Below are 26,561 nucleotides of genomic sequence, written 5' to 3' on the forward strand. Positions count from 1 at the left end.
AAATTCATCATTCTTTGTCTTGTTCATGTGGTGGCACATTTTCCTCTGGACAGGTAACTAATGGTGGCCATCTTGAGCCAGTCAAAGGTTTCAACATGATGCTCCCCTGCTGAGCAACATCAAGGGCACTAGTAACTTTAAAAATGTCCAAACAAAACAGCAGATAACTCTTCAGAATAGTTTCATTGATTATCTTACATCTGAGAAAGCAAGCAGAACTTTGGTCTAACATCTCATCTGAAAGATGCAATGTTCTCTCTGTGTTGAGCCAAAGTTTAGACTTCTGTCTACATTTCTCCACAAAGTGACATGGACTAACAACCTTCTGGCTTGTAATCAGAATTCTATCAAACCTGAACCACATTTTAACATATTGTTTAGTGGAATGACACATGGGGTTTTATCAATTACATTGCGTGAAGGGATTGGGGTGTATTCCTTCGACTGAGGTAGTAAGAAATTATTTCAATGCGTTCAAAATAATACAGGAAAATGATAGATGGGGAGAGAGAAATATTTCTGATTTAGCAGTCTAAACACAAAACAAGGCCTTTCAGAGGTGAAGAATAGAAATGGATCTACATCAGACAGTGACAGGAGCTTATACATCTCTTCTGCAGTCAGAAATTGATGTCCGGTTGTTAATTTAAGAATTTGGATAAGCAGGAGAGAGGTGCATAGAGATAGGCTGACCTTTAGGCCCTGATCTCATTAAGTGGTGGAACAAATTCCAACATCTTTATTCTCAGATAATCCCAGCCTCATGTATATAAGATAAAATTTCAATGTTCTTTATTTGTCAATTAGATTTAATTTAGTTGATAAAGTCATTGGATTTATTGATTTCTTAGAAATGGGGCAATTGTTACCAATTGGTTCCACACAGTTGTGCCTTTGGCTTGCTACTCTGTTGCATGTTCCTGCATATTCAAGTTTTCAGTGGCAGTAGGTCTTCCTTCAACCGACTGAAGAATATTTAATTGGTGAATTCAGAACAACAAACCAATTGGAAATGAATGAATTTTCAATCTGCATAATTACTTCATCCAATTACACTGTCCAGGGTCATTCCTGTGGTAATTAATACCTATTGGACAATGTTTCTTCTTTGGCTTGGCTTCGCGGACGAAGATTTATGGAGGGGGTAAAAGTCCACGTCAGCTGCAGGCTCGTTTGTGGCTGACAATTCCGATGTGGGACAGGCAGACACGGTTGCAGTGGCTGCAGGGGAAAATTGGTTGGTTGGGGTTGGGTGTTGTGTTTTTCCTCCTTTGCCTTTTGTCAGTGAGGTGGGCTCTGCGGTCTTCTTCAAAGGAGGTTGCTGCCCGCCAAACTGTGAGGCGCCAAGATGCACGGTTTGAGGCGATATCAGCCCACTGGTGGTGGTCAATGTGGCAGGCACCAAGAGATTTCTTTAGGCAGTCCTTGTACCTTTTCTTTGGTGCACCTCTGTCACGGTGGCCAGTGGAGAGCTTGCCATATAACACGATCTTGGGAAGGCGATGGTCCTCCATTCTGGAGACGTGACCCATCCAGCGCAGCTAGATCTTCAGCAGCGTGGATTCGATGCTGTCGTAATCATTCCCTAATTGGCCAAATTCATAGCTGCTTCCACACATACGTCCAAACTGCCAGCATCAATAGGAATCAGGTGCAGGTTACCTTGTAACTTGTGCACCAGATAAATGGTTCAAGACATTTTCAGCTCCCACAATGACTGCCCTGTGACTGTTACATGTTTGGCACAGACTGGAGCTGATCTTTCAGGTTCGAAGTCCCTGCATCTCAGAAGGCAGAAGAGAGTAGAGAGGGTTCTTACCAAGTCATTGGTTGATTTAGGTCAGAGGATTTGTGCCAAAACCAAACCCAACGACTCCATGAACGATTTTACAGCACATCCCGAATTTGTCAAGTGCCAGATCCTCACTCATGTAGTTTGCAACTATAACAATTTTAATGTACTGAAAAGTTAATACAAGTTGCAGCATGCTGGGCCAAAACAATCCTAAGAACAAGCATAAGCAATTGCTTTGGGCCATTTCTTTTAATTGAGTTACAGCTCAAGAGCCGGATCTTCATCAGCGAGTTTGGTAAACTCTAGCTTTTCACGGTATCACCACTCAGAGAAGGTTTAATTTCAACACAAAGAACTGAATAAACTCTGGCAGTGGGCCTTAGTTTGAATGCAGTTTCTGTATCACTGAAATTAACAGTGAGTAACACACAGAGGATTCACAGGTTGCATTGTCACTGGGCAGCGGATAATAATTATACACTGCTCTATTGATTGTTGTGCAATAGAAGAAATACACTTTAGAGATTGGTAACATCATCACCAGTCGAGATCTCTGTCATCTACGTTTCAACTGTCTGCCATAATATTCTGAAAGTTATGTCTCAGTCCTGCTTCATTAGTTGACTCAGGCATCAGGAGCTCTGGTGACTGGAGCTCCCGATGCCTGACTCTGAACCCTCCCCTCGGCCTACCTGAACTGTGGGGTACAGTTTGCAAATCAATTCAGTTTTTTTAATAAAACAAGCATTTTACCAACAGCTCTCGCCTCTCAGGCTCACCTCCCTCTTTGATTTACTGTTTGACCATCAAATTCTTTGCACACCTTGAGTTCGTGGTGATTCACCCATGATCCATACCAGCTAATAGCCCAGTCAGCAGGGAGGGAGCACACACAAGGAGACAGCAGGGCAGATCAGTGCTGCCTGTTTTGAACAAATGTGCTAAGAGAGCAAACACTCACCCTGACCCCCCACCCACCCACCCACCTAGCTATGCCACTGACTGTCAGATGATAATAAACCTGAACTTGAAAGCACCCACATTGTTTACTCCTGGCTGGATCAGCTGTGTTCCTATAATTTATTATGTGATCTATAAATCTTTGGGTTTTTTTCTTAAAAATACCTTTGTGGCTGGTTGATTTGCTTCAAGTGCTAGTGTTAGTTTGATTATTTTAGATTTTCATTTGGCAACAGATCATTAGAGATGATGGATCTCCCAGCTATCAAACCTTAAACGATAAGAACACAGAACAAACCCACACTTGCTTTTCATCCTGGTGTTAAAGAATTCCAAATTGCTCTGGCACTTATGACAAAGGAATAGTTTAAAAGATTGTCAATTTTTGCCACTTGATTAAACCCACATTCTTCCATGGAAATCCTATGGAGCACTCTTTCCCCATTACACACATCATCTGTCGTACAGTTGCCGTTGACTGGCTAATTATTGGCAAGTTACAAAAGTTAAGTTTCCTCAAGATCCAAATTATTTTTACTTGGAAATATTTTTGACACAGAATTGAATTGAAATTAAATAAATGTCAAAAAAAATTTGTTAAAATAGCCAAGCAATGGCTAGAAAATGTGTGGCAGTAATTTGGAAATCAGATATTTATTTGGGAATGGTAGATAGCCATACTGAAATAGGTAGCTCTTTACCACTTGAAAAGATTACATATAATTTAGGTAACATATATGAATTTTTTTAAAATTTTGAAATCCTATTTACAAATTGTAGGAATAAAGTTGAAATCACCAAACTTAAATCTTCCGACTCCTAAAATCAAATCAAGAAAATTAAGGTATGTTAGATTTTATTTGATAGGTTTAGTAAGTTTTTATAATTACTATCCAGATGTTTCCTTTCCTTTTTTTCTATTGGGCTGTTGGGGAGAGGGGAAAAATTTTAAAATCACTAGATATTGATTTTTTATTATACTCAAATAAGAAATGTATGTAAAAGTTTTTTTTAATGCATATGTGAATTAAATTTAAAAAATTTAAAAAACCACAGAAATGCTGGAGGAACTTAGCAGGTCTCATAGAGACCGTAGGAGATAAAGATGTATAGCCGACGTTTCAGGCCTGAGCCCTTTAAGGTATGAATAAAAAGCAGGAAGGCACCTGAATTAAAAGAAAGGGAGGGGAAGGAATACAGACCAACTGAAAAAAAGTTGTTAATTGAATATGGAGAAAGCCAGGAGACAGGAAAGTTGAGAATTGCTGGGCGAAGAGGGGGCTTTGTGGGGGTGGGATTCCCATTAAATCGCCAACATCAATCCCCTGTAATTTAAAAGATGCCTCTGTAATCACACCCAGATCCCAAGAGGGCTACCCAGGTGCTGCAATTTAAAAGGGGCTAATGAGTGATGCCCCCTGGCAATGGAGCAGCTCAGGAAATTGACCAGATACAAAATTTCTACTTTTCTGCTCACAAAACAACCTCTCTCTCTACATTTTCAATCCAAGTGACAATAAATTTGAACTTTGCTAGATTTACCATTTTTCAAGTAATCTATTAATATCCTTCTGGGGGGATTCCTTCCATACCTGCTGCTTTGACACTTTTCAGTTGTTCGATTGCCTTATATGTCTCATCCAGGGTGGGAACCTCATCCAGCTCTAGCCTTAGGGGCTGTTGAGGGAGCTGGAGCAGGGCGGAATCTTGGACTGAGCGGTTGGCACTGAAAAGAGATTGGAAGTGTTCTGACCATCGGTTGAGGATGGAGATCTTGTCGCTGAGGAGGACTTTGCCGTCTGAGCTGCGCAGCGGGCTTTGGGCTTGGGGTGAGGGGCCGTACACAGCCTTTAGAGCCTCGTAGAAACCCCTGAAGTCGCCAATGTCCGCGCTGAGCTGGGTTCGTTTGGCGAGGCTAGTCCACCACTCATTTTGGATCTCCCGGAGTTTGCGCTGAAGATGGCTGCATGCGCGACGGAAGGCTTGTTTCTTCTCTGGACAGGACGGCTTTGTAAGGTGAGCCTGGTGGGCAGCTCGCTTCTTTGCCAGCAGCTCCTGGATTTCCTGGCTGTTTTCGTCAAACCAGTCCTTGTTTTTCCTGGAGGAGAAGCCCAGTACCTCTTCAGTGGATTGCAGTATGGTAGTCTTCAACTGATCCCAGAGGGTTTCAGGGGACGGGTCCGTGAGGCGGATTGCATCGTCAAGCTTTGCTTTGAGGTTTGCCTGGAAGTTTCTTCTCGCTTCGTCTGACTGCAGGTTTCCAACATTGAACCTCTTTCTGGGGGCTTTATTGTTCCTGGGCTTTGGTTTGAAGTGAAGGTTGAGCTTGCAGCGAACCAGCCGGTGGTCAGTGTGGCATTCCGCGCTAGGCATGACCCTGGTGTGGAGCACATCTCGTTTGTCACTTTCTCGCAGGAGGTGCCAGTGTTTGGATCGGGGATGCATCCAGGTGGTCTTAAGGCTGTCCCTCTGCTGAAAAAGGGTGTTTGTAATGACAAGCCGCTGTTCTGCGCAGAGCTCCAACAGGAGGCGCCCATTGTCGTTGCACTTGCCGACGCCATGCTTGCCCAGGATTCCTGGCCAGGTTTCTGAGTCTTTGCCGACATGAGCGTTGAAGTCGCCCAGGATGACAACCTTGTCGGCTGTAGGGGTGCGTTGGATGAGGTTGCGCAGGTCGGTGTAGAACTTGTCCTTTTCTGCTGGTTCCGCCTGGAGGGTTGGAGCATAGACACTGATGAGGGTGATGTGACGCTTGTTCTGAAGGGGGAGTCGCATGGACATGATTCGGTCCGAGAGGCCTGTTGGAAGGTTTTCGAGTTTGGAGGCAATGAAGCTCTTGACCATGAAGCCTACACCAGATAGGCGTGGCTATCTGGAAGGCTGGCGGCAAAACTCTGCATGCCAAACTGCATGAGTTTTTCAAGCTTTGTTGGGACCAAGGTAAACTGCCTCAGGATCTTCGTGATGCCACCATCATCACCCTGTACAAAAACAAAGGCGAGAAATCAGACTGCTCAAACTACAGGGGAATCACGTTGCTCTCCATTGCAGGCAAAATCTTCGCTAGGATTCTACTAAATAGAATAATACCTAGTGTCGCCGAGAATATTCTCCCAGAATCACAGTGCGGCTTTCGCGCAAACAGAGGAACTACTGACATGGTCTTTGCCCTCAGACAGCTCCAAGAAAAATGCAGAGAACAAAACAAAGGACTCTACATCACCTTTGTTGACCTCACCAAAGCCTTCGACACCGTGAGCAGGAAAGGGCTTTGGCAAATACTAGAGCGCATCGGATGTCCCCCAAAGTTCCTCAACATGATTATCCAACTGCACGAAAACCAACAAGGTCGGTTCAGATACAGCAATGAGCTCTCTGAACACTTCTCCATTAACAATGGCGTGAAGCAAGGCTGTGTTCTGGCAGCAACCCTCTTTTCAATCTTCTTCAGCATGATGCTGAACCAAGCCATGAAAGACCCCAACAATGAAGACGCTGTTTACATCCGGTACCGCACGGATGGCAGTCTCTTCAATCTGAGGCGCCTGCAAGCTCACACCAAGACACAAGAGAAACTTGTGCGTGAACTACTCTTTGCAGACGATGCCGCTTTAGTTGCCCATTCAGAGCCAGCTCTTCAGCGCTTGACGTCCTGCTTTGCGGAAACTGCCAAAATGTTTGGCCTGGAAGTCAGCCTGAAGAAAACTGAGGTCCTCCATCAGCCAGCTCCCAACCATGATTACCACCCCCCCACATCTCCATCGGGCACACAAAACTCAAAACGGTCAACCAGTTTACCTATCTCGGCTGCACCATTTCATCAGATGCAAGGATCGACAATGAGATAGACAACAGACTCGCCAAGGCAAATAGCGCCTTTGGAAGACTACACAAAAGAGTCTGGAAAAACAACCAACTGAAAAACCTCACAAAGATAAGCGTATACAGAGCCGTTGTCATACCCACACTCCTGTTCGGCTCCGAATCATGGGTCCTCTACCGGCACCACCTACGGCTCCTAGAACGCTTCCACCAGCGTTGTCTCCGCTCCATCCTCAACATCCATTGGAGCGCTTACATCCCTAACGTCGAAGTACTCGAGATGGCAGAGGTCGACAGCATCGAGTCCACGCTGCTGAAGATCCAGCTGCGCTGGATGGGTCACGTCTCCAGAATGGAGGACCATCGCCTTCCCAAGATCGTGTTATATGGCGAGCTCTCCACTGGCCACCGTGACAGAGGTGCACCAAAGAAAAGGTACAAGGACTGCCTAAAGAAATCTCTTGGTGCCTGCCACATTGACCACCGCCAGTGGGCTGATATCGCCTCAAACCGTGCATCTTGGCGCCTCACAGTTTGGCGGGCAGCAACCTCCTTTGAAGAAGACCGCAGAGCCTACCTCACTGACAAAAGGCAAAGGAGGAAAAACCCAACACCCAACCCCAACCCACCAATTTTCCCCTGCAACCGCTGCAATCGTGTCTGCCTGTCCCGCATCGGACTTGTCAGCCACAAACGAGCCTGCAGCTGACGTGGACTTTTTACCCCCTCCATAAATCTTCGTCCGCGAAGCCAAGCCAAAGAAGATTAATATCCATTTTTAATTGTTGGGTTTATTGAAACATGATGCTTTAAAAATCCAGGGTCTGGGTTTTTTTTTGCATATTTCCACCAGTTGCCATGACTTTTATTCTGTCCACTCTGTGCATAGATTGTAGCTTCTTCTGACCTTTTACAGCAAGAGTTTGACATGGATACACACAGTTATTTTCTGGTATTGAATGGATTACCCAGTGAAAAAGCTCAAACCATGACTATGGATCAGCATGCCCACCATTTTGTGATTACAATCACTCACCCTATGTCTTTAGCCGCTTTCAGGTGGCCAGAATACCCCAACATAAAGCCACCTAAAATATCCGAATGCGGGTGTTGGGAGGCCACCTGAAAGCGGAGAACCCTGATCCGAGGAGTACTTACCCAACCCTCCTCGGGTAGGAGTATTCTCCACTTCTGAGTGCTCCCCCTAGGTACCTGAAAGCAGGAGGGACTACGACCACAGTTGACAGGAGCCGGCATTTTCTCCCTGGCGCCTGTCCCCGCTGCAGACCTTTCAGGTGCCAGAACAGTGCCTTCAGCGCTGCCACCTGAATGTCTATTCTCACACACCCACAGATGGCTCCGGAGCCACATTCTCCCAGCTATTCCACCTAAAAGCGTGTTTTGTGAAAGAAGTGTGGCTGACCCCACATCTCACATGAGCAAGATTAGTCACCAGCTGCTGGTCATTACACAATGGCATGAAACTTTATTGAAATGCACATAAGTACAATATACGAATACACAAATTTTTCCTGCTCCAGCTACACAAAGTACATTAATAGACAATGTATAAATTAAATTACCATGAGTAAAATAAAAAGATAATAAATATGAAAAGATAAATATTCACCAGTTGCTGTTGGTACAAAATAATAATGGAGACAGACCTTTGGCCCTGGAGTAGTGTTCTTGATAGGGTAATACTGGAAGGTTCAAGAGCCTGTTAACTGAAAAAAACCTGTACTTGAATGTAGAGATGCCTGACTTCAAAGAGAAGAGAGTGTAACCAAAATGATGGTGATGGCTTTAACATTGGCTGACTTCTTGATGAAGCACCTCACGTAGATGTCTTCAATGGACTGGAGATCGGCGCCTGTGAGGAACTTGGCTAAGTTTACCACTTTCTGGAGCTTCTGCAAGTTGTTTCGAAATACAGCAAGACCATGTGACAATGAGCGGATCAGAATTTGTTAATGTTGTTTTTCTTTTACTCCAGATTAGATTGACGATTTTTTTCTGTTGCTAGGCAACAAAATCTGTTAGACTTTTAATGTTGGTCTTTATTGGCATTCTGCTAGTGGCTTCTGCTCACTGGAAGAGGTTCTCAGCAATTTCAATCTCATCTCGTCATCTCTAATTTATTTCTAATTGGCAATAAGCATGCAGTTGAGATTGGTCCAAAATGAAATGTGCGGATATTGGAAAGCTCTGACAAAAAGCTGGAAATATTCGACAGGTCAGACACCAGCAGAGAAGAGAGACACAGAATTATTGTTTTTGTGGAATGGCCTTTCATCAGGTTGAGAATGGTGTCTGAATTTGATTTAAAAAGTGAGAAAATTGGAGGGCAGAGGATTAGATGATGGAAACACTCTGAAAAAACAATTTACACCAGTAAATTGAAATCATATTAACCTAAAGCGTAGAGATAGGTTTGAAATCCTGAATACCCTTTCAATATGTGTATATGCTCATTACTCAGGACCTTGACCTCGCAATGATGGAATCTTTCTGATACTAATTTTAGCTGCAAGGTTGCTGATCTAATCTGCCCACCTCAATCAAATTCCTCATTAAAAATCTTCTTCGTCTCTGTGACAGTCTGTTGGAGTTGATGGTGACTTACTTCCTCTGCTAGGAGGCAACAGATTGTCCATTCAAATGATGAGAACAATTGTGTCTGTGATATCTTCTGAAAGTAATGTAATCTTTAAATTTTTTAAATTTAGACATACAGCATTGTAACAGGCCATTTCGGCCCACAAGTCCATGTTGCCCAATTTATAGCTCAGGACTGAAACATTTGTTGTGCATCTTTTTCTTTGTTACATAAAGAACACTGCATGACTTGCTGAGTTTCTCCAGCATTTTTGTGTAAACTATAATCACAGAGTTTGCAAGTTTTTTTGTTTAACTTCATAAGCAACTGAAAGGCCAAAAGTGGATACAGCAGCCATCCAGTTCTCAGCCTTTCATTCACCAAAGGGATTGGTCACAAGTCAGAGAAAAACCTCTTCATCAAAACATTCGCCCCACAGAGTGTAGCAATGTGAATATATCTTACAATCTATCAGTGAAGGGTAAGGCGTAACTGCACTGACGTTTCCAAAGCATTACTCAGATAACTTTAACATTTAAATTCTATGTAATCTATCACATACTTTGTATCTAGCTGGTGATAACACAACTGTCCCATTAGTAATTTGTCTGCCTTTTCAAGCATCATTAGCTTTTGGTTTGTGCTGCGATTATGCCTCAGCAGCAGTAAACCATGGAAGATTCTGGAATCTAACGGGATATTCAATACTGGTTTTTTAAAAACAGCTTGGGAGCTGGATTTTGTATGGAATGGTTAGGTAATTATATTGATTCAACTTCTTTCTAAAATGCCCATTCAAACACTACAAGCACAGAAGCACGAGCAGCCTAGATATCTAGGTCAACTTGGAGAAGAGCAGAGCTACCTCTACCTCTCATTATCTTAATTTAGATATTTAGACATACAGGCCCTTATCATCAGGCCCTTTTGGCCCACGTAGTCATGCTGCCCAATTTCCCCACAACCCCAGCATGAACAATGGGAGGAAACTAGAGCACCCAGAGGACACCCACACAAGTATGGGAAGAACGTACAAACTCCTTACAGACAGTGCCAGATTCAAACCCTGAGCTATTGGCACTGTAACAGCCTTTTGCTAACCGTTACACCAACTGTGCCACCCTTTAATTAGATGACCCTTCAACCCCTTTCAATCCAAAGGAAACACAGCCTATTCAATCTCTCTCCATAACGAAAGCCTTCCAATTTAGACAATGTCCTGGTGAATCTCTTCTGCACTCTCTTCGGCTCAACCACATCCTTCCTTTAGCATGGCAACAAGACCGAAACAGCATGAACCCTTCATCTCTCCAAGTCTAGTTTTGGGTCTGGCTGGGTAAATCCAAAGTTTCTGTTTTTAGCATAAACTCATAAAATTGCAGTATTGAAGAAATATTTTAAAAATGTTGAAACTTATTATTGTATTCAGATCATCACTTAACAAAAATAGCCTGAAATTTTTCACTGTTGAATGATTTTATATTGTGATGATGAAGTTTGAAAATGTTGCATCTTTAATCATTAAAAGCATGAATAGCTTCAACAGAACATTTGTTTTACAATCAAATGTTGCTTATCATGGTCTAAGAACTGTAGGAGAGTTGAACATTTTGTAGAAGTTAAATAGATGAGATAGGTTGTGGCAAATGTAATTTAATATGCATAAATGTAAATTAATGCACATTGGTGCAGATTAATTGTCAGGTTTTTGCATAATACATGAATGTCAATGGTAAGGGAGAAGGAAAATGATTTGCATGCACAGGAAAATATTCAGCCAATGTGAACATTGACAACACAGTATGCCGCTGGATCTTCAGACCATGTGTTCGGGAAAAAAAAAGGTTATTTTAATGCTATGTGATTTAATTGGTGAGGTTACATTTGGAATATTAGTTAATTTTTGGCCTTGTGTTGTTCTGTCTGTATCACATATCAGTGCCAGTGACTCCCGTATTGTGTTCATGAATAAAGTAATGAATAGTACAGATGTGGTCTACAGATTTGTGTTTATTAGTTAGTTCACATTGAGCGTGATACATTGCTTGCATCTCTAATGAGCAAAAGTGAGCAAAAAAAAATTACCTTATTTCACCCAGATTTGAAATATTACATCCCTGCTGAGGGCACATAGTTCATGTGTGTTTATTTATCACTTTATACTGAGCAGACTGAGAAGGGTTCTTCTGCAAGCAGTCTAGCAGTTTATCTCTAATATTCATATGCCATTTAAAGAACACAATTTAGAGTACAGTGTTACAATAAAATGAAAGATCAATTAGTATCAAGCAAGGGCAGCATTATTGTGGTGTTGCTTCAAGAGCCTGATGGATGCAGGGAAGAAAATGTCTTTAAGTCTATTGGTATGTTCTTTCACACTCTTGAGTGTTCTCTCCAAAGAGCAGAGAGAGAGAAATTAGTGCCTAGGCTGTGATGGGTTCTTCAGTATGTTGGCTGCCTTCCCTCAGCTGTAGAATATACAGACGGAGACCATGGAGGAGAGGGAAGTTTCCATTGGTTATAGAGGTCTTGTGTGAAATGGAAAAGTGGGGGGGTTTTAACAACTCCATTACTAACTGGAATCACAATCTGTTTGAAAGCCATATGCGAGATGGCATTTTTAAACAACACACAGAAAGTTCAGTACTGGACTTAATCTTTGGGAGTTAGCTGTGTGAGGGGTTTAAGTGCCAATAGGGCAGCATTTTGGAGTTAATGGCCATAACCATCCAAGTTTGAAGGTAGCTAAGGACAGGGATAAGGATAAACTGGAAATCAAAGTCCAGAATTAGGCAAGGTATAAGACAGTATCCAGTAAACGTAGACTGGGAGCAAATCTTGTGATAAGTCAACAAGTGGGAGTTATCCAAAAGTTAAATAGAAAACATTCTTTGCGTAAATGTGAAAGTCCAAGGAACCCTGGATGTCAAGGGATAGTGAAGGCTGATAAAAGAAGAAAACACAGAGAACTGAAAATGAGGAAAGTTCTTCAGGAGTACGGAAGGTGTATGGATATTTAAAATGGAAGAAATTCAGAGCGTGAAGATTACGCAAGAAATATCTCTGCTGTCACTGTTGGACAAGACTAAAAGTATAGCCAGGAAAGCTTAGTCCCATTAGGGATCAAAATAGACCATGTTTATGTTAATTCAGAGGATGATTATGGTCTAAAATAAATACTTGACATCAGTATAAATGAAGTAGGACATTGCAGATGAAGAAAAAACACACAGAAATTCTGAAGGAACTCAGTCGGTCTCACAACATCCATAGGAGGTAAAGATATACAGTATTAATGACATGTTGGGCCAGAAGCACTTCTTTAAGGTTTGAACAAAAAACAAGAAGGCATCTGAATAAAGGCTGAAGAATGGGAGGGATAAGAGTCCAGACCAACAAAGGTGTTAATTGGATATGATCAGAGGAAAGATGAAAATTGATTTTTGCCTCAGTGAAAGGAGAGAGAGAGGCAGAGTTGTGGGAAAGGCAACAGGGGAAAGAAAGAAGGAGGGGGTTTAATGGGAAATGGAGAGGTTGACATTGATGCTATCCAGTTGAAGGGTGCCCAGATGGAAGATGAGATGTTGTTCCTCCAATTTGTGGATGGTCTCAGTCTAGCAGTGCATGAGACCATGGACAGACAACATGGGAATGGGACAGGAAATTTAAATGGGCTGCCACTGGGAGATCCATGCTACTGCAGAAGGAGAATTCAGCAAGAGAGATGATAAAATTCTAGAATATACAGTACAACTCCGATTATCTGAAATCAGATTCTCCAAAATCCTAATTTATCCAATTTTTAAAAAATATTTCAGATAAATGAGGATATCTGAAACAAATCAGAAATCCTCATTTATCCGAATATTTTTCGGAGCTGAAATGATCTAGCAGGTTGAAAAAAAATTAATTCGACATGAAATTAGAACGACGATTGTTCTAGTTCAGGTAACTCCTTCCCTTCTCTCATTCCATTTCTTCTTTATCTTCCCCTATTGACTTTTCTCTCCAACTCTCTCTCTCTCAAACTGTGTTCCGCTGTCTCACAGCTGCAATCCCTTGTCCCAGTGGTATCAAAGAGAGAGTGCAGGAGTGGGACCTCGGGCTCAGTAACATTCCTTCCCCTTCTCTCCTTCTCTCCTCTCCCCTTCCTCACCTCTTCCCTTCTTCTTTCTCCCCTTCTATCTCTTCCCTTCCTCCCTCCCTCCTCAGCACAACAGCTCCTGATGACGAACCCTCCCCTCGTCCTACTACCACAGTAGATTCCCCGGTGTGAGTGCAGGAGGCTTAGGGGTGAATTCAGAGTCACGATTCGGGAGTCAGGAGCTCCAGTAACCGGGGAGGCAGGAGTCCGCCAACTCGCCAGTGAGTGTTCCACCAGCTCAGAAAGCCTCCCCAAGGATCGACAGCAGCGGTTGGATGGTCTCAGTGATCGGTGACAGCAGTGGGAGTCCTCGGTGATCAGCAGTAGCATTGCTGCCAGCATTTTTTTGGTGGGAATTAAACATTATTTTAATGCTTTAAAAAATCTTCCCTTGTTGTTTTTGTTGTTTAAACATTGATACAAGTGATTTGCTGTACCCTCCAGACTGATTTTTAAAAATGACTGGGTTCTCTGGAAAAAATCATTTATCCGACATAGGTCTGGTCCAGACCATTTTGGATATTCAGAGTTGCACTGTTTTATCATTAAAGAGGACATAAATTATCAGGACCAGATGAGATGTATCCCAGACTCCAATGAAGGTAAGGAAAGAAATTGAAGGATCCCTGATGGAAATTTTTGAACCTTCACTGGCCACAGGTGAGGAGCCTGATTACTGAAGTTCAGCAAATTATGTAAGTAAATCAAGAAAACTGCAGACTGGGGTTGATTGAGTACCATACCTAACATCGTCTCCTCTCCTCCTCTTTATGCTTTTCCAGATTCCCGTTGAAAGGCTCAGACCCGAAACATTGATTGCCTTTACTTTTTTAAAGTGTGACCTGCTGAGTTACTCATTTTAAGGGTGTTTAGTATACATGGTTAGCATACATAGTTAGTGGTCAATCTGGAGGAATATACGGCATCAGTGACCAGCTACATTAATAAGTGTACTACGACATCACTGTGTCCAAGACCATCATTACTCACTCTAATCAGGAGCCATGGATGACTGTGGAGGTGCATGTGCTGCTGAGGAACTGAGACTCTGCCTCAGAACAGACCACATGGTAGCCCTAACTATTACAAGTATCAAGCTGCCTAAAGCCATCAGGGAAGCAAAGCATGCCCATGCCCAGCACATTCATGGTCACTTCTTGGACAGTGAGGACACGTGACACATGTGGAAGGGCATCCAAGAAATCACCAACAAGACTACACTATCTGCTTGTGCTGGTGATGCCTCCCTCCCAGATATACTGAACAACTTCTACATGCATTTTGTGGTGAAAAACAACATGGCAGCGAAGAAGACCACCTCTCCTTAAACAGGAAATGGATAAGAACCTCATTAGTAAGGGTATCAAGGGATATGGGGAAAAAGATGGAAATTGGAACTAGGTGTGACCATAATTCAGCTTAGTGTAGAGTCACAGAACAGACTTGATGGGCATAATGGCCTACTTCTGCTCCTTTAACCTGTGAACTTGTGAAATGATCAGGTACTGTGTCTTATAGTGGCTGATGTGAGGCGAGTGTTAGGCAAGGTCAACCCATGGAAAGATGCTAGACTGGATAACATTCCCGGCAGAGTGCTCAGGAGATGTGTGGCTTAGCTGACAGATGTTCTCACTAACATCTCTCTGAGAAGCACCATGGTCCCAATGTGCTTCAAAGCCACCACCATTGTCCCTGTGCCGAAGAAGTCGTCCTGCCTCAATTACTACCGCCCTGTCACACTCACATTTACCGTCATGAAGTGCTTCAAGAGACTCATTATGGGGCACATATAGATCCATCCACTCTACGGATGATGCCATCACCACTGCCCTCCATCTAGCCCTCGCCCACCTGGAAAATAAGGACACGTATGTTGGAATACCATTTATTGACTTCAGTTTGGCATTCAACACAATCATATTTCAGTACCTGATAAGGAAGTTGAGCCTGCTGGGTCTAAACACCTCCCTCTGCAATTGGATTCTTGATTTCCTGTCAGGGAGACCTCATGCAGTCCAGATCAGAAACAGCATTTCCAAGACCATCACATTGAGCGCGGAGCCCCCCAGGGCTGCAATGCTTAGTCCACTACTGTTCACTCTGCTGACTCAAGATGAAACAACTGGAGGCAGATATTCTCACCACATTTAAATACCTGGATGGGAATTTGAATCACCAAAGCATAAATGGCTATTGATGAAGTGCAGCCATCTTAACATGGATGGCCACTTAGTTAACGTGGACATCGTGGCAAGGGCCCTGTTTCTATGCCACATGATTTTCTGACTTTACAAACCTACCATTCTGGTAAATGGTCGTGAATCTTTGCTGCAGGATCTTGATCAGCCTTTCTCGATGCGAACAAACTGGGGGGCCACAGCGTGTTTTAGTAAAAGCTTTGTTTTCTTTTCACCACATATAACATAAATATTTTTTATGATTTTTATGTAGTCAGTAGGAGAGAAGTAGAGAAGAAACCCAAACTTGACAGCTTCACAGGGAAGAGGATCCATAAACTTTGAGCAGAGTCCTTGGGGGAACAGGTTGAGAATGACTGATCTAAATATATCCTTACTGAACTGGGAGTCAAGACCTGTACACCATATTTCAGGTGAAGTTTAATCAGTCCCGTATAATTGGGAGTGAGAATCATACTCTAATGTCTGTCCATACCCTCAGTTTGTTGTTTTTATTCCCAATAACTCCTTGCATGAAAGAATAAACATTAAAGCTTTTCTTTTGCCTTCCTTCTGAATCAGTTCTCTGCCTTTGAGGCTCCTTTACTAACTCCAACCTTCCATGTTGAATTTGCCCCTCTCCCTCCTGGAAGTGCTGCTACGTTCACAAAAGTGCTGGACTATTGAATGATTCATTAACCTGAGTCTCCCCTTACTTTGAGGTTTGCATAAAAAGAATCCACTTTGTGAGTTCTCACTGGTGTTCTGCCTGTCCATTACCCCCAATAAAACACAGAAATACTGGAGGAATTCAGCAGATCTTGCAGCGTCCATAGGAGGCAAGCTATCCTTCAATTATCCCCCAATCACCATCAATTAAATAAATAATGTGCTCATTGTCCATTTGTCATTTGTGGGACCTTGCTTTGCATAATTTTTACATTTTTAAAATTTAAATTTAGACATACAACACGCTAAAAGGTCCTTTCTGCCGCGAGCACCTGCCACCCAATTACACCAAATTGACCTAAACCCCCAATACGTTTTTGAACAGTAGGAGGAAACCAGAGCCCTCGGGGAGAACATACAAACTCCTTACAGACACTGCGGGATTTTAACCTCGGTCCCGATAGCTGAGTCTGTAACAGCGTTGTGCTAATCGCTACACTAAACGTGCCAAAATCTTGCATGCACACAGAAGCGCGCACACACATGAGCATGTACACGCACACACACATATACGTGATATATTTTGGGCCAACCTGAAATGTTTACTGAGGGGTTTATCAAAATCAAAATGAAGCATATTGCCCTTCTGATGAGTTGTCATCAAGTCCACTTAATCTATAATGGACTTGTGTTTAATAGGTCCCAAAACATCTGTGAAAAATAAAATCTTTGATGGTTGATGTATCATAGGAGAACATTTTTGTTTAATATTTTCTTGTCCTTGGGGGCGTGGCAAGATGGCGTAAGGAACAGACGTGCCTTCCAGTCCTCTCCTGACTCTGACTTATTGTTTTGTCTTTAAGTGCCCGTTAAAACTTTTTTAAAAGTTTATAAATAGTATGAGGTGTTGAATTAACACCTAATGGTACATTTGCTAAAAAAAAGTAAAAGGAAACATCAACAGATTGTTAAAAAATTACATTTTCCGAAATTATCTGAGCCTACCTGTTTATAAAAAGCCAGGACTCAGCATGGAATGGATCCAGGAGAAGAAGCGCAGGATTCGGCACTGGAGCTCTGCTCTGTACCGGTAGGGCTCTCTGAAGATGGCACTCGGCAGCCTTTAGAACAAAGGGCTGGCCGGGTGCGTGTAGTTCACACAACGTCCACTGTGAGTGCTGTTACTGAGACTTTGACAGCTGAATCAGCTGGGGCGCCACCAGCTGGAGAGTTGAAGAGCTGTCATTCGACTGCTATAGCGGAGGCGCTGCGAAGTGCACCACCTGTTACAACGGCTCTTCCAGATACTGATGTAATGAAGTTTTTTTAATGAGATTTGGCTTAAAGTTAACCCTGACCATCAGCCTTCTGACATTTCTGGGGGGTCTGTGGCAGGGGTTTTTACATGGAGCCAAACTGCAAGAAAAGCTACTAAATTAAAGGAAGGGATAGAAGGTTCTTTGATTCCACAAGAACAGCAGGATCCCACTATGTCTGAATCCACTTATGCTGATATACTTTTCAAGAGTCTTGAACATAAGATATATTCTTCAATGATGCACTTAGGTGATTCTATGAACAATCTTACTTCTAAGATTAATGCATTGGTGGATGTGAATACTCAACAGATGGCTGATTATGGAGCTTTTAAATTCGAAACTATTGAAAGACTTGAGATGTGTGATCAAGGATTATCTGATGTACAAGATCAATTGCAAGATGTGAATAAAACAATTGAAATGTTACAGATTCAGAATAAAAATCTAGCAAAAAAAGGTTGATTATTTGGAGAATCAATCCAGACGGAATAATGTGAAAATTGTTGGTTTGCCAGAAGGTATAGAAGGGCCAGATCCAAGAAAATTTTTCACTGAATGGATTCCACAAGTGTTGGGACAAGATAAGTTTCCTGAAGGTTTAATATTGGAACGGGCTCATAGAGCTTTGAGAAGGAGACCTTTTTCAGGACAGAATCCAAGACCTGTTCTGGTTCGCTGTTTAAATTACTGTGATAGAGAGACTATTTTACGTATGGCTATCAGAAATGCACAGCAAAATAGATCTCCTTTGATGGTTCAGTGTAATCGTGTTTTCTTCTATCCGGATTTGAGTCAGGAAATTATGTTTCAACGACGTGAATTTAATTCTGTGAAAGAATTGCTGTGGAAAAAAGGATATAAGGCAACATTTAGGTACCCTGCGGTACTGAAGATTTTTCAGGATGGATATCAACCAGAAGCTATGGATTTTGCTCAATCTTTGCCAATTACGCAATTCCAGGAATGACGTAGTCCTCCACGGTCTCCAAAGAGGGCAGAGCTGCAAGATAGGAATCAGATTTCTAGAAGAAATGGAAGAAACGGTGGTCGCAATGGCAAAGTTGATTAAAAAAATAAATAATTTTTTTTTTTAGATTTTTTGTTGAGAAGATTTCAAATAGTGATGGGAGCTGGGAGAGGGAACTGGGTGGGCACTAATTCCCAGAAGTCATCAGCTGCGTGTGAGTTATCTCACACCCAATATTTTGGGGGAGTTACCACATTAGGCGGTTTAAACAGGAGGAGGTAATTGTGACCTCCGACCTGTTTTATTTTTCTAATTTTTGGGTTAGGGAGTGAAGCCTTTTTTTAATTATCTTTTTTTAAATAATCAATTTTTTTATATATAATTTTTTTGTATCTCTGGTTGTAATTTCAAAGGGGAATTAAGGGTTTTTTTTTTCTTTTCTTTTTTTTCCTTTTTTTGGGGGTGGTTCTTTTTTTTCTTCCTTTTTTTCTTCCTTTTTTTCTCTCTTTTTTTCCTTTTTTTGTTTGTTTTTTGTTGTTGTGTTTTATTGAGTATAAGAAATGTCTAAATTGAAGTTTGCTTCTCTTAATGTTCAGGGTTTAAATAATCCTTTTAAGCGTAAGAAGGTACTTGCTTATTTAAAAAAATTAAAAGTTGATGTTGCTTTTTTACAGGAAACTCATTTAACAGATTAGGAACATTTGAAACTCAAACGTGAATGGGTTGGGCAAGTTTTTTATTTTTTGTTTAATTCTAAGGCAAAAGGTGTGGCAATTTTCGTACATAAGAATCTACCATTCCAGTTACAGAACGAAGAGAAAAATGGTGGAAGATTATTAAAATTAAATTGTACAATCTTTAATGAGGCATGGACTTTGCTTGATGTTTATGCTCCTAATGTTGAAGATACGGTTTTTGTTGTGGATATGTCTTTATTACTTGGACAATCGAACTCTAATGTGATGATTGGGGGAGATTTGAATGTGGTATTGGAGCCTTTATTGGATAAGTACCCAAGAGTAATTAAGAAGTCTAAGATGGCAATTCAAGTGACTAATATGATGGCATATTTGAATTTAATTGATATTTGGCGAAGAGTTAATCCTATAGAGAAATATTTTTCTTTTTATTCCTCGCGACATAATTCTTTTTCTAGAATTGATTATTTTTTAATATCAGCACATTTGCAGGATAGGGTTACATCTGTGGAGTGTAAGGCTAGATTGGTTTCGGATCATTCATTACTATTATTAGAATATTTGAGTTCACAAGATGTTCAGAAAGCTTCAAGATGGAGATTTAATACTATGCTATTGCAAAAACCAGAATTTATTAGTTTTTTAAAACAGCAAATTGAAATTTTTATTTGTATTAACTGTAATTCTGTTTCTAGTCATTTTGTTTTATGGGATGCAATGAAAGCTTTTTTGCGAGGCCAAATGATCAGTTATGCCTCTAAAGTAAAGAAGGAGAAAATTAAAGACTTAGAGAAAAAGATAACTGCTACTGAAAAAGAATTTCAAAAACATGCTACTGAAACGCAAAAGAATCAGTTAACTAACTTAAAATTTAAATATAATGAATTACAAACATATCGGTTTGAATGTTTAATGAATCGAACTAAGCATAAGTTTTATGAATGGGGTGAGAAAGCTCATAAAGTTTTGTCAAGGCAATTAAAAAAGGAACAATTATCTAGGATTGTACCAGCGATTAGAAAGAAATCAGGTATTACTTTTAATCAAAAGGAGATTAATGAGGAATTTTGTAATTTCTATAAACAATTGTATACTTCAGAATGTAAAGATGTAACTGGAGACGCAATAGATTCTTTCTTGAAAAATATTAACTTGCCACAATTGAATCAAGAAGATAGACAAGAGTTAGATAAACCTTTTACAGACGATGAAATAGAAATGGCAATAAGAGATATGCCGAATGGAAAGGCACCTGGTGAAGATGGGTTTTCTATAGAGTTTTACAAAGTTTTTTATGCTGATGTATCTTCTATTTATAAGGATGTATTACAACAAACTTATAATACTTTTCAATTACCTGAGTCTTGTTCTAACGCAATAATTACGGTTATACCAAAAAAAGATAAAGACCCTTTACAGGTTTCTTCTTATAGAGCAATATCGTTGTTAAATGTAGATTATAAAATTGTAGCTAAAATTATGGCTAATAGATTAGCTCAATATCTGCCTAAAATTATACATGGTGATCAAACGGGATTTATAAAAAATAGGTATGCGTCAGATAATATTTTACGGTTAATAACCTTGATAAATAAATCTAAATTTCAGTTGAATTACCCAATAGTGGTTTCATTGGATGCAGAAAAGGCTTTTGATAGAGTGGAATGGAAGTTTCTGTTCAAAGTACTTGAGAAATTTAGTTTTGGTTCTTCATTTATTGGATTGATAAAGGCTTTATATAATAGCCCGAAGGCTAGAATTGCTGTTAATGGCCAAATTTCAGAATCTTTTAGTTTGACAAGATCTACTAGACAAGGATGTCCATTGTCACCTGCTTTATTTGCTATAGTTATTGAACCTTTAGCACAATTAATATGTCAAAATGAAAATGTTAAAGGTATGAGAGATCTGAATGAAGAATACAAGATTAATTTATTTGCTGATGATGTTTTATTATATTTGGTGGATCCAGATACTTCTTTACCTGCAGTTCAAGAATGTTTAGAAATTTATGGCCAATTATCTGGTTATAAAGTAAATTGGGCTAAAAGTGAAATTTTGCCAATTTGTAAAGATGATTATTCAGTGTATAAAAATATTACAAATTTGAAGTGGACTACACAAATTAAATATTTAGGAATTAATGTTAATACGAAATTTCAAGAATTATACTCAATTAATTATCTTCCTTTAATAAAAAGGATTAAATTAGATTTGATTAGGTGGAGGGATCTACCTTTGGGTTTACTAGGGAGGATTAATACCATAAAAATGAATATTTTTCCTAGAATACAATATCTGTTTCAATCAATTCCTTATTTTAAAAAAAAAAGTTTTTTTAAGGACTTATATAAAGTGATTAGAGAATTCTTATGGAAGGGAAAATTTCCGAGAGTAGCAATGAGAAAATTGATGTGGGATTTTCAATTTGGAGGTTTAAGATTACCGAATTTTCAGCATTATTACGAAGCAGCTCAATTTAAATTTCTTAGTGCATTAATGAATATGAACGACCCACATAGTTGGGTAAAGATAGAAATGGCGGTTATTTAAGAAAAATTTCCTCATGAGTTTTTGTTTCGATGTGCCAATATTGAAACATTTATTGAATTTATGGACAAGTAAACTTTAAAAATTGGGACTTAAAAATATATATTCTGGAAGATTGCCATTATATAATAATCAACTTGTTCCTTTTACGGTCTCCAATGCCACTTTGAAACAATGGGAAAAGAAGGGAATAAAAAATTTATCTGATTGTTTTTCTGAGGGTTGTTTTTGTTCCTTTGATGAATTTCAAAGGAAATTTGGTATTAGTGGAAATTCTATATTTGTATATTATCAATTAAGATCTTTTGTAAAACAGATATGTGGTCGACATATGATTTTATTACCTGAATCTAGTTTTGAAGAATATGTACTTTCAATACCAAAAAAAGGGATATATATCTGATTTGTATTGTATTTTACAAGAAATTGATAGTAAAAAAGACTGGGATAAAGATAAGTTGAAACGGGAAAAAGATTTAGGACATAAAATAGCTGAAGAAGCTTGGATGGAAATTTGTCAGAATAGTATTCAGAAATTAATTAACGCTAGATTAGCGATGATTAATTATAATTTTATTCATCAGTTATATTTAACACCGGAGAAATTTAAAAAATTTGGTCTTAGTAAGTTGGATTCTTGTTTTCGATGTGATCAGACGGCCAATACTTTTTTGCATACTGTTTGGCTTTGTGATCGATTGCAACAGTTTTGGAAACGTATTCAATCTATTTTTAACAATTTATATAATATCCATCTTGTATTAGATCCCGATATATTTTTATTAGGGAATATGCAATCATTAATTGATTTAGGTTTAGAGGATTATCAGATTTCCTTTATCTATTTAGCTTTAGTCATGGCTAAGAAATGTATAGCACTTACTTGGAAAGATAGAAATATATTAACTTTAGATAAGTGGTATTTGGAGATGAAATTTTGTTTGACCATGGAAAGGATATCTTTTTCAATTCAGGATAGGATGTCTTTTTATAAGTTAAAGTGGACTCCATTTGCTAAATATATGCATTTAAGTTTGATTTAAATATATGTTTAAGCGTGATATTTTAGTATTGTTTAAAAAAATTTTTTGTTATTGGAATTTTTTTTATGAAATATTGTTAATTTTATTAACTCTTCACTCTTTATTTTGGGGGGGAGGGCTGGACTAATTTTAAGTTAGATTACTAATATTGTGTTACAATTAATGGGGGGGGGGTTATTTTGTGTAGTTTTCTGATGTAATATTGTAATCATACCATTTTAATTTTTTTAAATTTTTCTTTAAATGTAATTCTCTATTGTATTCACGTTATAAAACTTTAAATAAAGTCTTAAAAAAATATATTTTCTTGTCCCTAATTTTAAATTTAAATTTGGACATACTGCACCGTAACAGGCCCTTCTGGCCCAAGAGCCTGTGCCACCCAATTATACCCAATTAACCTACAACACCTATATATTTTGAAGGGTGGGAAGCAACTGGAGAACCCCAAGGAAACACACGCAGACACAGAGAGAACATATAAACTCCTTATAGAGAACATCGGATTCAAACTTGAGTCACTGGTAATATAACAGCATTGAGCTACTAACCTTACCATCCATTAATATCACAGTAATTCTCCATTTATTTTTTGGTTAACAGCATTTATTTAGAATTTATGTTCAATATTTAATACAGATAACCTTTTTGCTCAAAAGGTTAATCCTCACAACACATTCAAATTATTTTATGTGGAGTTGCTGCAAGTATTGTTCAGAAAGAGTAAACTGTCCCCAACACCATCATTGGTGCAACATAATCACCATTCGTTTCCATGGAAAATCTCCCTCTGCAAACACTCTCTCTTCTATGTGGATTGTTGCGGAACACGTGGCCTCCCTTTCTGGAACATTGTGGATTACTGATGGTCACGTGACCTCCCCATCTGAAACTTATTTGGAAGTCGCATCACCTGCCAATCAAGGTTGGACTCCAGCCACCTTACTGTTGGCTCATTTAAATGAATCACTGTCATCACAGACACTATAAAACATGCCACATTTCTTTCTGATGCTTGTTCAAGTCCTGGACATCGCTCCATGCCATATAATTAGTGTGCACATCGCTGGAGAAGTTGTGGTTAAGGTGGGCACCACCTCAAGTGATAGTACTGCGATAGATCAGTGCTTGCAGAGAGCCGCACCCCTGATGGTACAGGGATTTGGAAGAGTGTTTGGAATTCCGTGTCTGTGAAGTGTGTACACGTGCAGGTAAGTGTGGTAGGGTAAGCAGCCACTGGTATCAGAGTCCCTTGTGGGCCGATGTGCCTGCTTGCACCTTTATAGTTTTTGTCTCGCACTGCAGAACCACAGAGCATACGACATGCTAGCGAGAGTGAGGCATATCAAGTTCAGGTAGAAAGAGTCATCTTAGTCCATATCAAAACTGATTCAAAGATCACAGTGAAATGATCTGGAGCATATAAAGACTTTTGGCAGCATATCTCTCACAAGTCGATAAGCATATCTCTCTCTTTGAGTTTGTTTGAGGCATATATTGTTATAATTCCTTGTTAACATATGTCATTGTGTTCTCTCTTAAGAAATGTAAATCAGTTACACATATTTACAATTAATATTGTTACAGTTTAAACATCCATGGTCTGTGCACCTTTTGATATTTAAAATTTAATTATCATCTGGAGAGTTCATCAAAAACACACAAAACAAATTTCCTTAACATGCACATTTCAAAGAGTGGTTGGGGGGGGGGGGGGTGGGGGGGGAAGAAGGTGGGAATTCTTTGCCCTTTGCAGCAGATCAGGGTCTGACAAGTAGGTTCTGTCAGGTCGTTAGCTGTTAACACTTCTGTCAATTTGTTGAACAATGCTCAATTTAAAAGTGTCTTTGAATGGTTAGTTAAAATGCTAATCTAGGAAAGGTTGTTGTTTTTGCTTTCAATATACATGGCTGTGACCTTTTGAAACCCTAGATTAAATACAAGGAATTTGTATTAATAAAGACATGGTTTTCCTTAATAATTGTCATTTCTGGATTACTCAAAATAGAATCTTTCACATCCCCCCCCCCCTCACTTTGATCATTCGATAATAAAAGAACGACGGAGGATACTTGGACAGCATAGAGACAGTAAACCTATGAATGGAGCTAGCAACGCAATAAAAGTTTTATTTTCCAGCCACTGGATCTATCCAGTAGCAAAACAAAACATTGAACAAAGGGGTAGGTTTAATAGTCAAACATTTCATCCCAATTTATACAATGTTCTGTATCTCTCTTTTTTCATGAGGTTCACCAATTTAGTGATTTGTTCCCAGCTACACATAGAGCAGTCTCATTCTATAATTTTGCAGGTCTCCCCACGACCAGCCAGAATAAAGTTAGGGTCCATTCGGTTCTAGGTTGTCACAGTACAGGTGACAACCAACTCCACCGACAGTTGAGAAACCAGCTCCCCAGCTTCTTCGAACTCCTTAGCCATATTGTTAGCCTAATGATGCCTTTTTCGTACCGTAAAAGGGGAACAGAATCCTCAAGTTCTGAGCCATCTTAGAGATACCTCTCTTTGTCCTGAACCTAGTTACATTTGGCCAGTCAAGGTAATAGTGTAGCTTCTGTACATGATGTATAAAGAGAGCCACATATCCCAATTAACAGGACCTCATCCAATTAGCAGTCAGCCATTGATATGCTTTATGTCAAAAAAAAAATGTCTTATTGTATACAGTAAAAGTTTTAAACCAATTTTCTCCCAGCTTTGGTACGGTAATATAACAGTAGGTACCATTTAATAAAAGATGTCATGTTACACCCTGCTGTCCTCTACATGTTTATATCCTTACTCTCACTTGTCTGTGATCTGTTCAGTCTCAAAATCCATCCGATCACTTCCTGTATCTTGAGGGGATGCCTCCCATTGAGTTGGTTAGAATATAGGAATAGATTCAATAGCGATAAACATTCATCTTAACAACATATAAGTAAGACACATTTAAGGTGCAACCCAAAATTCCTCCTTTCAGTCATAGCTCTGGCATTCAGTTCAAATGTCAAGGTGACAAAAGTCAAAAAATAAAGTTCTCAGGTTGAAAGTGGACCTCTTTTTTCTCAGTCTGTTCCGTGTATCCAATGAGGCTGTCCTTCAAACTTTACTGCTGGAATGGCCCTTTCCAGCGAGTTCCGAATTTCATTCAGAGGACATAATTATCAGGTTCAACATGACTTGATTCACCACTTCACTCTGTTGGATCACTCTCTTGTCAGTGAGCTTGATGTACCTGTGAATACACCACTTGAAAATGTTTTAGTTAGATTACTCAAATATTTGCTCATGTCATCACCTAATGATAATAAATCCATCCCTACAAGAGGTGCAGGCTCTGCATTGGCTGTCTGTCTGTGGACCATCTCTGCAGCATATAACCTTGACCTAGCCTGCAAAGTCACCCACATTTTTAACACTGCACATTTTAGCCAATTTTAGCCATGTATCCTCAGTCAATTTCGCCAGCTTAATTTTATAATGTTTCATTCGCATATTTTTTTCCATGGATTGTCACCCTGATGGGGGTGGAGAAGCTTGTGTGGTCCTGTGATCCTGAGAGCAATGCCATCTGGAGCTATCCTCCTGGTAGGGTCATCCATGGTGGTAAAGTCAAGGGTGAGGTCCGTGATAAAGAACAATCCAACCACGTCCTCAACGGTGGAACAGGCAGACAAAATTACTCTAAACTCAATGGCTGTGAAGGTGGATGAAGGCTGCCACAAATCCATCAGCTCCAATCGTCATGGTTTTCATGCATTTGGAATTAGTTGGTTGATTTGTGAAGTATTGTGTGCTTCTTGGAGTGCAACATC

The 26,561-nt window shown here is 39.9% G+C and overlaps 1 long non-coding RNA gene across 2 annotated transcripts in view; it reads right to left on the reverse strand.

The window, feature by feature from the left end:
- Positions 1-8,563, reverse strand: part of LOC138741209 (uncharacterized) — a 130,570-nt gene extending 122,007 nt beyond the window's left edge. Inside the window, exon 1 of one of the 2 annotated variants that reach the window (XR_011343396.1) lies at positions 8,245-8,563. This is a non-coding gene — a long non-coding RNA (uncharacterized lncRNA). The remainder of the gene's footprint in view (positions 1-8,244) is intronic. The other variant, XR_011343397.1, reaches the window with a different exon arrangement.
- Positions 8,564-26,561: the final 17,998 nt, after the last annotated feature.

Source organism: Narcine bancroftii, chromosome 8, assembly GCF_036971445.1.
Source record: "Narcine bancroftii isolate sNarBan1 chromosome 8, sNarBan1.hap1, whole genome shotgun sequence".
NCBI classification, from domain to species: Eukaryota; Metazoa; Chordata; class Chondrichthyes; order Torpediniformes; family Narcinidae; genus Narcine; species Narcine bancroftii.